The sequence below is a fragment of the Lepeophtheirus salmonis genome, chromosome 1 (genome assembly GCF_016086655.4).
Source record: "Lepeophtheirus salmonis chromosome 1, UVic_Lsal_1.4, whole genome shotgun sequence".
Classification (NCBI taxonomy): Eukaryota; Metazoa; Arthropoda; class Copepoda; order Siphonostomatoida; family Caligidae; genus Lepeophtheirus; species Lepeophtheirus salmonis.
The window spans coordinates 7,598,661-7,611,182 of NC_052131.2; positions in this window are offsets into that span (position 1 = coordinate 7,598,661).

Consider the following 12,522-nt stretch of genomic DNA (forward strand, 5'->3'; position numbering starts at 1 on the left):
TAGGGAAGGAAATGCGACAAATATGGTAAAGTCAATACAAAATGTGACCATAATTGACAAAGAATAAATGTTGACAAAACATGGACGAAGTCGATACGAAATGTGGCAAAACATGGTGGAGTTGAGATGTCATTCTACAATGTACGAAATGAAATGTAGGAAAATATGACGAATCGAGAAACTACAGACGAAACTAACACTATATTAAAGATACAGATGTATTTTTATAAGGGGTAGACATTATTATCATAAAAATCCTACGCTCTAACATTAATAAGAATATTTTTTTTGTAAGATTTGAATTTGTAATGTTAATTTTGTTTGCTAATATTACTTCTTTTTATGGTTCATAGTACCTACATGTGCAATGCATAATATGTACCCACAGACGATACATACAAGTAGAATAATAAAATAACGGGTCTGGAATATTTTATATAGATACAACAATTGTGCATTTTGGTTCATACATAGGTAGTATAAATATAATATATATAAACTGTGGGTTATGCACGACTCGTGGAATCTTCCTTTTCTTCATCCCCTCAAGTTGCACTTCTCTTTCTTCTTTCTCGTCTTGCAGCTCTAACTCAAAACACGTCTTTGTTTTATTTCTTTTTTATAAAAAAAAAAATGTCTGAGTAGTGTTGTGGTGGTCCTTAAATATTTGGTCCAGCACAGTATTAAGACTCCTAGCGCAGGAGATGGGATGGAGGGACTGTAGCCCACCAATCCCAAATTAAACATTTTGTTCTTTTAACTAGATTTTTTTTGTGTGCCGTTCGGGCAAATTATGCAACAGAGCAACAAGGCAAATAATTTAATATTTGTAATTTTTTTCCAAAAAACCTTAAAAAATTTCCAAAAAAATAAGTTATCTTTAAATACCTCTGGTTTATCGATTTTTTTTTTCCAAAAAATTGTATTATCTAAATTTTTTACAAAAAGTTTAATTTCTTATTAAAATCTATGATTTTTTCAAATTTTTTCCAAAAAAATATAATTTTTCAAATGTTTTGTGAAAAGCAAAGGATTTTTTAAATTTTTTGTTTATAGCTACGGGTTTGTAAAAAGGAAATTGAAAAAAAAAAATTATATATATAATTTCTGAACTTTTTACAAAAAAGAGGAATTTTTTTATGAATAACTATGGATCCCCTCCCCCAAAAAAAAAAAAAAAAAAATATATATATATATAATCCTGCAGACGCCTCTGAATCAGTCCTTAAAAATGTATGTGCCAATAAATTTGAGTGATGTCATCAAGGACCGAGCTCTTTAAGATTATTGATCTGAACTGGACTGGAACGAGACTAAATTCAACTGGACTCCGTCTTCTCTCCTAAATAAGAACCGACACACCACTATGTCTGAGTTCTTCTATGTACATATGTCTGAAGGAAAACAACTAGTGTTGGGTTTCAGTCCGAAAATCCTAGACCGTTATGATTTTTAGTGAAATGAACTTAAAAGGCCTTATCTTTTTTCTTTTTTTTAATCGTTCTAGATCATTTTCATTTAAAATTTGGTGTATGACTAATTCTATAATTGAATTGTTCATGACGTCATGTAAGTTTTAAAGTTGTGGACATCGACCTACAATAACGACATATAACGTTAAATTTGAAGCATAAATCATATTTTTAGAGCTCATAAATATGGAATGGGTAGAAAATTGGTCCATAGATTGACACAGAAACAATCGGCACAGGATTTAAAAACGATTAAATTTTTGTTTACGGTTTAAGATCGTGGTCTGGCCAGATCTATCGGTCCAAATCTGTCTTTAAAAATTAGTTCATATTAATTAATTCCGAACTTTTTAAAAACTCCGTCTTGGACCAAGCCTTAACACTAGCAAATACATTGTAACCTAATCCATGGATATGCATATGACTACAAAAACATACAGTCGCACATTGGGAGCCACTAACAACATCATGCTTAGTATGAGTGCAAACAGTATCAATGTGATTGCTTTTTTTTAATGATTTAACTTCATTTCCTTTTCTTTAAAGATAAGAATTTATGCATGTTGTCATGCAATTAAGTCATTCTACTCAAAGCTATAAAATAAAGTGGTAGAACACACCTGTTAGCTTGAGTATATATTTTTATGGTTTAATGAAAAAATTCCACTCAATAGGACGTAGCTTTTTACACCTTGTTACCCTTATTTTACCTGAGAACCTCTCCTCCAATGAAAACCAGAAAAAAAGGACCGAAGTCGGTCGGTAATTAGAAAATTATGGAATTAGTATTCAATAATAGTTAAGAATCGTTCACACCTTATTAAAGGCTAGATCTAATTCAACACATCAACGTTAAAGAACTGATAAGTTGGGTGAGAATTATGAGCATGACAGCTGACATTAAAATACAACGTAAATTTATGTTTTTGTGAGAACTATCTTCCTTAATTAATTATAAAGTTTGCTTAGTAAGATAAATAGTTATATTCATGGTACTATTAGCCTCTCTAGTGGATAAAAAAGTATTTGTCCCACCATCTTAATTTGAAAAAAACAAAAACACATCGTGATCATCGTTTCGCCACTTCGTTTATAACATTAATTTTATACCTTTACGTATCATATTTGATACATGAGATTTGACATCTTTTATTTAAATCACTCGACAAATTGTTGAATCAAAAACTTCCTATAGGCAGTTGGAAATATGTAATTAATTAGACAAGAAAATATGTAAATTTCTTACGTATGAACTTCCAGTGTTGCAAACGTATTACGTCATCAAAAAATTGGTAAAACCAAGTGTATATTTTAAAAGAAAAAAATCTAATTTTAGACGTGATATAAAGAGATAATCTAACCAAAGTTTCAGCCGTTTTGGACGCACAGTTGTTGTGTAACAGTCGTATAAGTGAGCTGATGTGAGGGTTTTTGCGAAAGTGGACAAATATGAGTATGGAATTATTATTAATTATATATTCATTAAAAGTGTAACTTTTAAATAGATTCAAACAATAGACGATATATAAAGGGTTGATATATTAAAATTTGACGCGTCTAAATCAATCAAACTTGGAGTAATTGAGCTAAAAACAAAAAGTGTCTGGTGAACAAATTTTTTGTAGTGGAAAACGCCGAGTTATGCTTGAGAGAGACTATGTTGAAAAATAAAAGTAAAGAAAAATGGATAGTATATTTGTTAGGTCAGAAACTCCTGAGATGACCCTCGTATATATGAAGCAAAAATTTTTTTTTGAATTTATCCTTTTTTTCAAGTAAAAAGACGCACCTGTTAGCTTGAGTAAATCCTTTTGTTTAACGAATATCTATGTCCCGTGTAAGATGCATCTTTTATGATATCACAAATGGCGTTGCTATCTTCCCTTATAGACGTATGCTTTTTTTCTTTCTTTCGCAGAATTTACCTTATTAATTGAGCTAAAAGAGATAATTCTCGGAGGCTGTTTAGTAAGTTATGGAATAATGTTCAATGTTACAAATTACCTTGTACAAATATTTATTATGTGGTCTTAATTTTGTTACTTTATTTTAAAGCTTTAATGATAGCAGCTTTGATTTATAGAAACAATCTTTGGATAACCAACTAGAATAAAATCTCGCAAAAGCATCAAATTTATACTGTCACACGCCTACAAGCAAAAATCATACTGATGCTCCTGGGTGAGAATATAAACTGCCCTTAACGATATTTTCGCCTCCCATTCATTAGTGAAATAAGAATCAAAAAGTAAAAGTAAACAGCATGTATATATATCATAATCAGGCTTTTTTTTATGGCAACAAAAAGCATCCTAAATGTATTAATTGTTAAGGGCGTGATATGAAAAAACGTGCTTCAATGATATATGCAGTATAACTAAGTGTAATAATTTACACGAAAACGTTTAAAACACATTTCACGTAACATTATGCATGTATATTGAGCATGATATTCTTTTAAATATTGTTGTTAGGCAGCTAATATTTTACAGGTAAAATATTAAAATTATTCTTAATTTCACAAAAATACAAGACCGTTAAATAATAAGAATTAAAATAATTAGGGAAGACTGGAGTATTATTAATCATTCAAACTTGTCCTAAAAGGCATAACTCCTAGTGTTTAGACTTGGGTACAGTCTACAGTATGTCAAGAAATTGATGTCTTCTTTTTTAATTTACCACTTGTCTAAAAAGAAAGAAAAAGGAAAAAAAACCAAAAAAAACACGTGGGCTTCAAGACTCCTAATTATCTGTATCGACCCAAATTTAAAGTAAGGAAGCAACCTTTATGCATTTTTTTTTTCATTGAAATTTACACACTACTATTCAAAAATATAATGTCACAGAATGGTGAATGAGCACTCCTCAGCCCCATTGGCAAACTTGAGGCCGGAAAAGGTAGGCTGAGATCTCTCGGGACCTTGGCTTTTCGTTCCGAACCATTCAAAGGTAGTGGAACTATCACCTTTCCAGGAGAGCCTTGAGAACAAGGGTGGACTTGGATGGAAGAAAACACTTTCGAGAGTAATAATCAGTGCCAAAACTCTTACGAAAAAAGGTCAACCCTTGTGATAATTAGCAACCAGATTGACGTCAGATGAGCATCCAGTATCATGCGAGACTGTCTGCAAGCACATGAAGGAATCGGAGAAGGTACTGCCGTACAGGCCTTAAATGTAGCCAAAACTCATAGAGATTCAAAAAAAAAAAAACTCATTTTTTTGTCGTGAGAGGAAAAAATATTCAATAAATGACTGGAGAATAGTTTTTTTCTCTGACAAGTCCACCACTGAATTGCTTCACCATCCCAATCGTCAAACTGATCGCCATTGGGCTTGCAAGAAGGAAGATGTTGTACCAACTCCGAAAGTGACGTTTCCTTTGAAAATTCATGCCTGGGATCGTAAGAGCTACACAGCTCTTAGTGAGCTTCATTTTATACCTCTAATAGAAACTGTGACGTCTTCATACTATGTGGAGACAGACCATACTCAAGAAGTGTCCCACCACTGCAGTGCAAAGGAGCTGAGAACAGGGCCTAGGTACAGTCCAGACTTTAGATAATTTAATTGCTTGTGCCGAACGCATTCAAAAATATATAAAAATTAAGGGGGATATATTGGGAAATAAAATTATACCACAATGCTAAATTTACTTACATTTATGTGTGTTTGAAATACTGTACACAGATACATTTTCGGAGGAAACGCAAAATATTTATACCTTTGGAACTTGCACACACACAATACATAAGTCATTTGCATAAGCAAATTATACAAGTCAAAAGGAGTTTATTTTTACACGCCGAATGAGATTATTTTCTCTTCTGTATTTATAACATTACCTTAAGATACATCAAGATTTTTAACCAGCTCAAATAATTCAAGTTTCCTACACGTGTGAACACAAAACTTTGAACAAAAGGATATATCATCATTTTGAAAATTGTACCATGCGGACGGGGCATCGGTTGGACAAAAAAAATTTTTTTTTGTTTAATATTAGTCATTTTTTTGGAGTAGTACGGCGCTACCTCGCCCGCAAAAAAATACCCTATGTATTTTATCGTCAGCTGTCGAATCCCTCGTCTCCCTTGATGTGTAATAAATATTTCATAATTTATTCTTTTTATAAATAAACGAAGTAATAGGTTATATTATACTTTTGCTCCGATTGTTTCCAAAAGGATTGCTGCGTTGTATTTATGCATATATATTGGCCATTTTCTTATTTCTATGGAGAAACTTTGGCTATCATATAGGAATACCAACGTATAGTCACACTATGAATAAATTATTAATAAGCAATTTATGACAATGATAAACTCAGAGTAATAAAGATATAAATGGCGATTAGTATGATTTGGCTAACTAACAAATGATTTCAAGTCTATTTCTTCTTGGAGAAAAGGTTGTGTGATACAATAAAGGTAACAACATAGTAGAACTAGACATTGTTGTGCTACAATGTAACCATATGACTTGTAAATATCTTGAAGTTCATTTATAAAACTTAGTCAGTTGTTTATATAAAGAGGCCGATCTAGCCAGCTTTATCTCCTACGTACTGTGGTCCATTCAAAGTATTGTCCAAGTCCGACAGGACACTCAAAACAAACCTGAGTCATCGGTGCGACAATGTATCGGTCCACCGTTTGAAGCCTGCTTTTGGTATTCAGGACATTCTCCTTGCTTATAAAAACTTATTTTAGATTCTCCCCCAAGGATTTTACCATTCATTTTAAAAACAACAATTTCATTTTACGTTTTAATTCAATTTACTCATAATATGTATTTATTCGAATTTTCTCATTTTACATTTTCATATGAATGATCTCATTTATCAATTTTTTTTTATTTGCATGTTCTCATTTATCAATGTTTTTTTATTTGCATGTTCTCATTTACTAATATTTTAATTGATTGTCTTTTTTAAGATGGGGTAAAATCTAGGGGAGCTCTAGAGGATATCTTTTTGCTTATACCCTATGAATATAAGGACTCTAATATAGATTAGTTGAAGTAAGATAACCAACTACTTTAGACTTCTTCATACATACTCGATGATACATGCAACCACCTCTAATATTTATTAATACTACTTAATTATTAGACCTTAGATCAAAATAGGTTTACGATGTACATCAGAAAGCACTATTTATAGTGTTCCCTGATGTATAGACGTTCGATCCTATATGTGAAACAATTGCAAGATCTACATTGCTGTCTTGGATCAAAAATTCCTTCATTTGGTTCAAAGATTCATACAGATAAACTTGGGTTTATTAATATAGATTTGAGTACTTTTATTTTATATTCTATTCGACAAAACAACTATATCTATGAAACTATTGAATACTATATTGTAATATATAGTAGTTTTTCCTCATTAACAATCAGTTCATCCTTTTCTACAATAAATTATTGAAAAATGTTACGGTTGATATTTTTGGAAGCAATTTCTATCATTAAGTAAGCATAAAGGTATATCACAAGTCATAAATTCAAGTTTTTTATTTTTATTTATCGTATCATGCACTACACACATATTTTGTTCAGGCTTATTGTAAAGTTGTCGTAAGAAGACCATTTATTTGAAAATACATTTCATTGGCTTTGTTTTCTATCATCTATATTTAATTTAACTTAATACAAAAGTGTGGGGTTAATATATTTTTTTGATTTTGTTCACTTGCTATTTTGATGACGTCACAGAGGAGGAAATTCGATAAAAAATTGTATTAATCCATAATATAGTACTTTATGTTCTCATCAGACATTACTATATGTGTAATTTTTTACCCTCTGACGATTACGATAAAAAAAATTAAACGTTGTACTTAATGAAAAATAGGTAAATCCATAAATTTTCAAATAAATATACAAAAATAGTAGATAGATTTTATGATGGATTCGTGCAGGTTGTCACAGCACAAATATGCCTAGTACCTCTGGAAGAAGACACAATTCTTGGAATAATATGAGTTAACACTTAATACTAGTCAGTAAAATTAAACTTGACTCCATTGTGACGGCATCATAAAAGTATATAGTCACCTTGACTAAATGTATATAAATAACATCAGTACCACAAAGGATCTTACACAGAATAAAACTATAATATACCACTTGATAATTTGACCCAAAAAATTCGCTTCACACACAAAACGATACCAGTTTCTCAAACTGAAATAACTTTTGATGTATGTGTACATAAGAACTTAAAAATATTTTAAACATGGACATCTCAATATACCTACATTTAATTAACTGATCCTTTTTATTAGGGTTAAAAGGTCTTACGTTTTTCTGTTGTTGTTTTTTGAATTGTGAAAGAGTGATGATATTCAGTAACTTATAAAATATTCAAAACTCACTACTTGATTAATCATGATAAAATAGGAAGTTTAGTTTGACATCTTAACTGCAAAAAAAATAAAAATATTCGGTTGAAAAACAAACGCAGTAACTAACATTGAGTTTATGGGATACTGGTGTCCCCTAGATGCGAAAGTTAAGGGTTGTTTAGAAAATGTTGTATACATGTATAACGATTACAAGAAATAATATTATTGACTGCTGCTCTCTTTAAATTTGCATGATTTTTCTCAAGACCTCCAAGAAGAGTTTATGGAGCTTATACATATTGATTTGATCACAAAAGATACATTTTGGAACCGTAATCTGGAAGAGTTTGTGACATTCGCACAAAGATTAATTCTCAGTAACAATGCACTTCAAGTACTTATTCAGATGGAGAATCTGAATTTTCAGTAATGCTAGCCATTAAGTTAAAAGCACGAAATCGACTTAATTTGGAGTCAGGTTTGTTTTTTTATCTCACTCTAATATTCTACCAGATGTTATTTTTTAATTCTTGAGGAGGGTACATTTTAGTATAAAGTGGTTGAGCCTACGGATAATGGAGAGTAACACTGATGATTAATTGGGGAGTTGTAAGTCCGTGTTGGTGTCATAGATGAGTGAAGCATTAACAATGGGATCATTCCTGTCCATTTCTTAACTAGATTGAGAGAAGGATTTGTGTCAATCCCCTTCCTCTCACGAATGATTGTGCCTGATCTAATAAAATATCATAAAAGATCAATTGCTCTTTCCTCCCAAACATTTTTCAAATTGTCAGAATTACTATATTATTTTGCGGGATTTTTTAACATACCGACAGGCCATATTTTTTACACTACTGTTATATACTTACCAACACCAAAAATAGTGTCATTCTAAGATAGTATAAATATGTATTCAAAGATACAGCACAAAAATATAGCAACTATTTATTTTATGAGAAATAATAAACCAACAAAAGCAAGTGAATCACAAAAAGTCAATTGGTAGGCAACAAAAACATGTTTTTGGGGCTATATTGCCTATTCATCTTTTTATTATTATTCAAAAGTCAAAATAATTATAACATAAATAGGGCACAAACAAATGTTTACAGATTGTTTCATAGTATTAATATTGTACAATTTAAATATTTTTTAATTGAGCTTTAACAATATATCACAGCTCTTATATTTTTATAATGGATAGAGCTATAAAAATGTATTAGCTTATACGAGCGCAATACTTTCTCTAGTTACAACCTGGAAAATCTAAGTATGCAGTGCATGTACTCATGAAAGACAACGGATTTGTGGGGAAATTATTAGAGTATGTCCTAGTTGAACCCGGAGTATTTTTGAGAATTGACATCGGAGTCATTCCTGGCTATATCCTTGCTAAATATGGAGTGGAACAAGTACGCATCCTTTTTTTTTTGCTGTCTCATAGCTACTTACAGCTAATCTAATAAAATATCATGCCAACAAAGCTTCTCTCCTTTCAAATTCTCAGAGTCACATGGTTAATTTATAGTTGTTGTTTTTTTACTTGCTGAAAGGTCATATTTTTTAACATTCTAATAATGTGTATTCAAGTACACAACCAAATTATTTTTCTGACTTAGAAATCCTTGCACCGTCTTGAAACTATGAATGTTGTGTTAATTTGCTCATGTTATAGTCAGAACTCGTCTTTTTTTTTGGGTTAAACAAAAATACAATATATTCTTGCTTCAGCTGTTTTTTTCCAGTGAATCTTTCTGATCATGTAGTAACTGTCTCTACATATTTATAAGATACAAAGCAATATAATAACTTTTAACTTTTTCTGACGGTAAGTTACCTCAGCATGACAAAACTTTAGAAAGATAATTTTTTTTTTTTTTTTTTTTTTGAAATTGGTAATTTAAAAAACGTTTTTTTATTTTTCAAATCTTCTTCTTTTAAGAGAGAACATCAAAGAATAAGGTAATTACATTTATGTGAGCTCATGAATGACTTAAAGTAGCATTGATGATTCGTTAGGAGTTATAAGTTTAACTCCTTGTTGGAATCAAAGTAGAATTAAGGATCGAAATCGTTTTAATTCCTGTATATACATACCTATATATCGAAATAGGAAATGGGATTTGTGTTCATTAGTGAAATCAAATTTTTAGAATTAGTATGTCCATTTTATGTTTACTTTTTTTAAACATACCGGGAGTAAGATTTTTTATAACTCTACTTAGTGATCCCTAGCATAAGTTTTAATTAATTTATATTTAAATTCGAGGTTTCGAGTGAACAAAAAATATAGTCATGTTTCAGAACTCAAAATAGAGGATTTCAGATTTAAATAACAGTTGTTATTTTTTTTTTCGAGGAAGGGGAAGCCCATGTTTATGTAAATCATCTTATCCATGTTTAAAAAAAAACTAGTTAACTCTTACCTTGAACTTCAAATGTTTTAATGTATGTATGGATTTTTTTATATTATGTATATACATATATTGATACAGTTCCGATTATAGTCTGTTTCTATATACCTTGGGTGACAAAACATATGTATACGAGTATCTACCTATGTAGTACCTAAGTACTTTTCTCTAAATACATTTGATAAGCACCTGTTGTTTGTAAAGTAGACATATACATACATAGGTAACTATCATGTGGGTTGCTAGCTATAATGTGTTCATTTTTCCACAAGTTACAAAAAGTGATCATTGTTTATTAATTTTAATAATGTTTTATAATGAAGAAAAAAAACGCTCTTCATCGACCTTGTTTTCAGTTAGTTTCTACTGTTTTTTGTGATTCTTTTAACTGTGGCCCATAAAACAAAAAACAAGTTTAAATAATCTTTTTTCAAAATTGAGTATGACCATCTGTTTTTCTTAGACGAATTTTGTCACTTTCTGGTAGCAATTTTTTCTCATTCAACCTTTGGACCCACTGCAAATTACATTTAAAGTAGCTAAAACTGATCTTTAAAATAATAAAAAAATAACCAATTGAGAGATTTTATTTGAACATCCATATTGGGTCAATATAAGAATCTTCATATATTAATTCAATTCATGAAATATTGGGACTTATGTATGTATACTGTATATATGAAATCAAACTAATAAAATTGGATTTTCTCTTAATTTTTGTTTTCGTTCAAGATTACTTTTATGTTGACTCACCAACGCAGTTTGATAGCTTTCAAACAATTTATTATATAGTTTAAGACCTATAAACAACATATTTTAAAGTCACTAGAAAAAATGCGTTGAATACATATTAGATGAGTTAAATAATCAATTGAATTCAAAAGGATTACAATTGAAGTTGGTAGGTAGATGCGATTAAGTGGGATTAAATAAAGGAGGCTCCCAGATAACAGAGATTTTGGAAAAAAGAAAAAAACCTTGTTATATTAAATCTGTAGTGTAAAGTACGTTAGTACTAAAACACTTGTTAAGACAGGGGTGTCTGCAGGGGGCTGGCTGGAGGGGATGTAGCCCAACCCAAAAAAAATTAAAAATTAAACTTTTTACAAGAAGCTTTTTTATTCAGGTGAAAAAAAAGTTAAAAAATTTAATATTTAAAATAAACATTTTGGAATTTTATTTTATTTTATTTTTTTGCGAATCATTTTGAATTTTTTCATTTTTTTACCAAAAGTGTCATTTTTGAAATTATTTTTCAAAAAATTAAATATTTTTTTAACAACTGTAGATTTTTTAATTTTTTTTAAGAATTTAATATTTATAATTTTTTTCCAAAAAATTTAATTTTTTGTGAACTGCAGTGGATTTTTTGAGTTTTTTTTTCAAAAAATGTAATAATCAATGTTTAAAAAATATATGTATTGGAAAATAATCCCCCAGTTAAGTCTTCAGTGATTTTTTCTTGACCGATATTTAGGTCCAGACCAAAAAACAGAACTTGATCCGTATTTTTATTCGCAGATTGAATATTACTACAAGATTGGTACCACTAAAATTGGGCAAAATTAATGAAAATTATATCTGCTTTAGACAGGTCTAGGAGCCAGATCAAAATTTAACACTAACTAAAACATGTAAAATAGACGAAATATTTTTTTTATCAAAGTTCACTTTTTTTAAATTCTTACCCACCTCTTTCGTTTTATAAAGTTTTTTTTGATTTCATATTGTTCTACAGGAAGTTTTTGAAAAAGGCAATATTGACAAATAATTTTTTGTTCCAAAATTATGACATTTAAAATTTTTAATACAAAATGAAATTGTTTTATTGTGATAACTATAAAAATTTTACAAAAGGAGGGGGTAATGGCGCCACAAAAAGACAGACAAACTTTACTTTAATAATAAAGATATGTAGTCCTCTTTTCTTTTCTTCTCCATAATGACGCACTGAGCTTTAGCTACACACGCTCCATCGCCCTCTACCAAAGGAAAAAAGCTACACAAACCATTCCATTAATATTAGCTTTTATCCGTTAAAAAAAAACGTAATTGACAAAAAATTATTTGCCAACGCATCTTAAAATTAACCGAAATGTTTTTTTCGGATACTTTAATTTAATACTTTTAATACTCTTGGTTCAATGGTGTGGGAACGCATAAAGGACATATACACACACACAATCTCTCTTTTATATACAGATTTATTAATTAGTATCGAAATAATAATATGTTTCCCCATATTATTCATTTCCTTATTGACAATCGAGGTTGGGAATTGAAA